The sequence below is a fragment of the Coregonus clupeaformis genome, chromosome 20 (genome assembly GCF_020615455.1).
Source record: "Coregonus clupeaformis isolate EN_2021a chromosome 20, ASM2061545v1, whole genome shotgun sequence".
Lineage (NCBI taxonomy): Eukaryota > Metazoa > Chordata > Actinopteri > Salmoniformes > Salmonidae > Coregonus > Coregonus clupeaformis.
The window spans coordinates 52,345,524-52,351,523 of NC_059211.1; positions in this window are offsets into that span (position 1 = coordinate 52,345,524).

Sequence of the window (6,000 nt, forward strand, 5' to 3'; positions counted from 1 at the left end):
CTTTTCTGCAAAGGGGACAGGACGACTGCACCGTATTGAGGGGAGGATGGATGGGGCCATGTATCGCGAGATCTTGGCCAACAACCTCCTTCCCTCAGTAAGAGCATTGATGATGGGTCGTGGCTGGGTCTTCCAGCATGACAATGACCCGAAACACACAGCCAGGGAAACTAAGAGTGGCTCCGTAAGAAGCATCTCAAGGTCCTGGAGTGGCCTAGCCAGTCTCCAGACCTGAACCCAATAGAAAATCTTTGGAGGGAGCTGAAAGTCTGTATTGCCCAGCGACAGCCCCGAAACCTGAAGGATCTGGAGAAGGTCTGTATGGAGGAGTGGGCCAAAATCCCTGCTGCAGTGTGTGCAAACCTGGTCAAGACCTACAGGAAACGTATGATCTCTGTAATTGCAAACAAAGGTTTCTGTACCAAATATTATGTTCTGCTTTTCTGATGTATCAAATACTTATGTCATGCAATAAAATGCAAATTAATTACTTAAAATCATACAATGTGATTTTCTGGATTTTTATTTAGATTCCGCCTCTCACAGTTGAAGTGTCCCTATGATAAAAATGACAGACCTCTACATGCTTTGTAAGTGGGAAAATCTGCAAAATCGGCAGTGTGTCAAATACTTGTTCTCCCCACTGTATATTTATTTTATTTAAATTTTAAATTTTAAATTGCTGCCTTTTGGGGCCCCCACGGGCCTGGGCCCAGGGGCTTGAGCCCTATTAAGCCCCTGCATTAAGCCAGCCCTGCTGGTTCCACAGCCTTTTTTAGGTAAGATGCCCAAATAAAATTTCTAGTTGAATGAACATATGAGATAAGTTGAGCAAACACATAATTTTAAGTTCACCGAATTTTTGCCTATGTTTTTTCAAGTTGGAGCTAAGTTTGGGCAAACTCTTGGTTTTTGGTTTAGGTATGCCTAACACTTGGACTGAAAAGTCTCCTGAGTGGCACAGTGGTCTAAGGCACTGCATTGCAGTGCTAACTGTGCCACTAGAGATCCTGGTTCGAATCCAGGCTCTGTCGCAGCCGGCCGCGACCAGGAGACTCATGGGCGGCGCACAATTGGCCCAGTGTCGTCCAGGGTAGGGGAGGGAATGGCCGGCAGGGATGTAGCTCAGTTGATAGAGCATGGCGTTTGCAACGCCAGGGTTGTGGGTTCGATTCCCACGGGGGGCCAGTATGAAAAAAAAAAAAATATGTATTCACTCTGGATAAGAGCGTCTGCTAAATGACTAAAATGTAAAAGTTGAGTAAACCAAAAAAGACTGTGGAACCAGTTACTTAATAATAATTAGTTTAAACAACTAGATTGTTTTCTTTATTGTGTAGTTCGAAGTCTAATACTACCCTACTATTACATAGTAATAATAGAATAGTACTTTATCAATAGACTATGGATTGCCTATTGAAATGAAGTGCTATTTGCATGTGAAAGTAGGGCGCCACGTAGCCTAGCTGTTAAGAGCATTGGGCGAGTAACCGAAAGGTCACTGGTACGAAATCTCCGAGCTGACTAGATAGGTCGGGCACTTAACCATAACTGCTCCTGTAAGTCAGCGTATCTGCTAAATGACTAAAGTGTCATGGGATACATTTGCTTCATTGTTTACTTTTTAATTAGGCCTAGTGGTCCACTCTTTGATGGTATGTCTTCGGTATGGCTCGTCTTCGGCGATACAACTGCGCTTTTTACGCATAACCCCCATAGCCAATCAACGACTGTATTCAGAAGAGAAGCAAAGGTTGTCCAATGGAAAAACCTGCCGCGCGCTCGGGTTGTCATATCTGCAATGTGAACAGAAGAGTGAAGGTGCAAGCACAAAAAGTGGGCGGCATATTGTAGGGTGAATACGGTCAATGCGCACAGCTGTCAGAATTATAGTTCGCTTGGTCGACGTTCTATCGTAGAGTCACATGCATGCAACTTTCCGGACTGCTTTTTGTGATTTATTTCTCAGGTGGTGAATTCATTTAACACCTTTTCTGCTATTCATCTACAATGTCTCTCATTGAGGAATACGAGGAAGGGGAATACGAGAGAGCACCTAAGCGTCTCAAGACGATGGATGTGGAGGAAGAGGATTTGGAGGAGGGGGAGGATTCAGACACAGCTTCCGCGGGGCTGCTAGGAGACGAGGAGGATGCTACGCGGACCGGCGGGGAAAACCGGGCCCGGTTGTCAACAAAAAAATATGGGTCTGGAAGAAAGGTGGGTGTAGACATAACATTGCCCATTGTCTTATGGTCCTTAGATGGATGCTTGGCTTGGAAAAAGAAAGTGAGCATCATCAATGACCAGATAAAAAAAAAAAGTCAGTGTTGTTTCCTATCTCTCATACATTTATTGGGCAAGTGACAGTCTTCAATAAACTTTTTTGACTATTTAAGGACTGATTTCCAATAATGCATATTTTGTTATGTGTCAAATATATTATGCTAGAGTCTAGCAGTTTTCTTTAGAAAGCATACAAAATAAAAATGAAAGATATCAAACATAGGCTATAGAAAGTGTGTGGAGCTGTGTAGCTCATGTCTGTCAGAACACAAGACTTGGGAGTTCTCAACCGAACGAAGCACGCTATTTAACTTCGTTACCCCGTAATTTGATTTTACATTAGTGTCCCCGACAGTCTGGCGGCTTGAAATCTATTTTGTCTCAATAATAATGATACAAATAATACGCAGGCTACCAGCGTTCATCGATTAAGAGACTGTCCCCCGAAGCAATGTATCCGTGGGTGTCTTTGCTTAACTACATTTAGACAAACGCTATGAACTGGGGCTTAAAATATTTATTATAACATTTGGATGAATGTCACCCAAGGCTAACATTCTTTCACCAAAGAGGATGACAGAGATGCTCTGATGTATGTACATTCACAGTCACAACATAATATTCTCCTCATAAATATGTATTTACATTGTTATCTACAAAAGTATGAACACATATGTTTATCCAGATGCTGAAATAGACTTCAAAACCCATGGTATTCTATATGTAGATTTGTGGTCTAGGATCCTTTATGAGAAATACAGGAGGGCTTGCTCAGGATTCCAAATCACACATGCTGCATCAGGTCCATCTCCAGAGAGAGCTGTAAGAGAAATGTAACCATTTGAATACAGAGTGGTCATGGAGTCTGCATGGTTGAGCACTGCTTATTTGGCCATATCAGAAAGCACCTTTCCCCCTTCCACCACCTCAGATTAGACCTTCGCTGCTCCCCGGGAAGCCACAGGACACTGCTGTCACTCGTCCAATCAACCGAAAACACACACTCTTGTGCAAACTGTGGACCAGTACCTTTGTGGGCTGCCAAGACATCCAATGTGTTCCTCCTGGCATTTCTTAAAGACCCACAGTCTAAATAAATTAAACATTCATTTTAAACATTTGTGTCCTAATCCTGGAGTAAAAAGTATTCTCAATTGAAAGCGCTTTTTAGTCCAAGACTAGGCCTAATCTGTGTCTGGGAAACTGGCCCAGATGTTCTCAATCTTGGATATTGGATATCCCTTCCCCAAGATGTTGCTGTACTAAGATAATGTGTTCTTAGTCAACCTACCTAGTAAAATAATGGTTAATAAAATAAAATCGATTTTTGTACACTTTGCCCTGATGCCTCAAATTGGTAATTTAAGAAAGAGTCAAATCAAGAGGGAACACTTTTCCTCTTTGACATACTTTGACACATCGCACACCTCCCCTGTGTTCAACAGTAGCACGATGACATGTTTGTCTTCACTCCCCTTTTGATAGATTGTCCGTTAAAGGATTATCAATAAGAGTCAAATCAAGGGGAAACACTTTCCCACCATGGCATAACACATGACATCCCACCCTCTCATGTGTTCAACAGTAGTATGGTGTTACGGTTATCTCCGATCCTCTTTTAATAAGTTGCCTGTTAAAGGATTATCACCATCACCCTCAGGTAACTGATTGTCTATCATTTGTTCTTGGCACGAGAGGAAGTGGAGACTTCCTATATGGTTTTATTCGCTACACTTTTTATTGGTATATCAATCTTCTACTTAGCTTTGGAACAATAGCTCCTCAGTTTGGGCAATGACAGAGGCTGCATCCCAAATGTCAGGGCCCTGGTCAAACGTAGTGCACTATGTAAGGAAGAGGGTGCCATTTGGAATGAGGCCAGACAGTGTCCCCTTTGTGACAGCGATGTGCAGCCCTGACAAGCACATCAAAAGAGCCTAGGTGGGCAGCGGTTGGCCTTATCGGGGCCCAACAGAACATTAACATTTTATTACGTGCCTAACAATGAGCCTCGTGGGTGTGTTTGATATGGAGAGATAGTTCGAGGTGCAGTTTGCATTCCTAATCATATCCCATTGGCATATGCAAAGAGGGAATTACATCGTGGTCTCGTGGATGGTAGTAATGCCACTACTGGCGCGACACTAGGCACTATCTCATAAAGCCAAGGGCCCTGGCTGATAAACATCTGGGTGAGCGGCAGAGCTTTGTTCAGATGCCGGGATGAATCACTGAGTCACGGCATGAGTCCCAAATGGCAAAATATTCCCTATATAGTGCACTACTTTTGACCAGAGCCACATGGGCCCTGGTCAAAATTAGTGCACTATATAGGGAATAGGGTGCCATTTGGGATGCAGACACAGTCCCTCATGGGGTTTCAGTGTATAACCGTTTGGCATTTTGTGGGCACAAAAGATAGCAATGTTTGCATTTTGTGGCATGGAATTAATCATATCCACAAAATATAGGATGTTACAAACTGCAGCTCAAACCAGTGTGACTAAAGCCTCAGCTTTGGGCTGCATGGAACCTGCTTTCGGAGAGAGGACTGCGGCAGCTTGGCTAAGAAATTAGTTTCAGTGTGGATCTGGGTGGCACAGCTCTGGGAGAACAATGACTGGGACTATATTCCAATATCCATACTAACTATGGACATTTGTCACGAGTTACAAAGCCAGAACCCAGAAGCAGACCAGGACAAGGTAAGTTGAAACGAAGGTGAGTGTTTATTTACAAATTCAAGAGTGATGCTGAATAATCCAGGGAACAGAGCGGGCGGCGTTGATTAGTTGTTGGGGGTGCAGTGGTTGATCCAATCATGGCTCGGCAGCCGGACCACCAGGCAGAGGTTGGATGAAGGTTCCGGACGAAGTGACTGCAGATGGAACAAAACGGAGGTAAGTAAACAACAAACCAACAAGGTGCAAAACAACAAAACTAACGCTAGAAGCTCTAAGACTGATACTCTGGTAAACCTACTGTTCATGGCTAACGATCCGGCAGGGAATGGATGTTAGGCCAGAGCCTAAGAAGGGTGATGATCAGGACCAGGTGTGCAGATTGCTGATGGGATGCAGGTGCGGAAATCAAGAGAGCTCCCGCCTAGCAACGTTGCCCGGCAACCAGGCAGGGAGCGTTCCAGAACCCTCGGGAAACTGGAGATCACGAGCAGAAAAAACTAGTACACCGACCGGACCCGACTCAGACTGCCGGGATCGTTACAGTACCCCCCTCCGACGAACGCCACCGGGCGGACTCCCGGAGCGCCAGGATGGAGGCGGTAGAAGTCACGAATGAGGTCAGCATCCAGGATCTGTCGCCGCGGAATCCAACTCCTCTCTTCAGGACCATACCCCTCCCAGTCCACGAGATACTGGAAACCCCGGCCCCGCCGTCTGGAATCCATGATGCGTCGCACCGTGTAGGCAGGACCACCTCCGATCATCCGAGGAGGAGGAGGAGGAGGCGGAGGAGGCAACAGAGGACTGAGGAAAACAGGCTTGAGGCAGGAGACATGAAAGGTGGGATGGACTCTGAGCGTCCTCGGGAGTTTGAGTTGAACTGCCACCGGATTGATCACCTTCTCCACCACAAACGGACCAATGAACTTGGTAACAACTTCCTAGACTCAGTCCGTAAAGGAAGATCCCGTGCTGGCCAACCAGACCCTATCTCCGATGGCATAGGTGGGAGCGGGGATCCGCGACGATT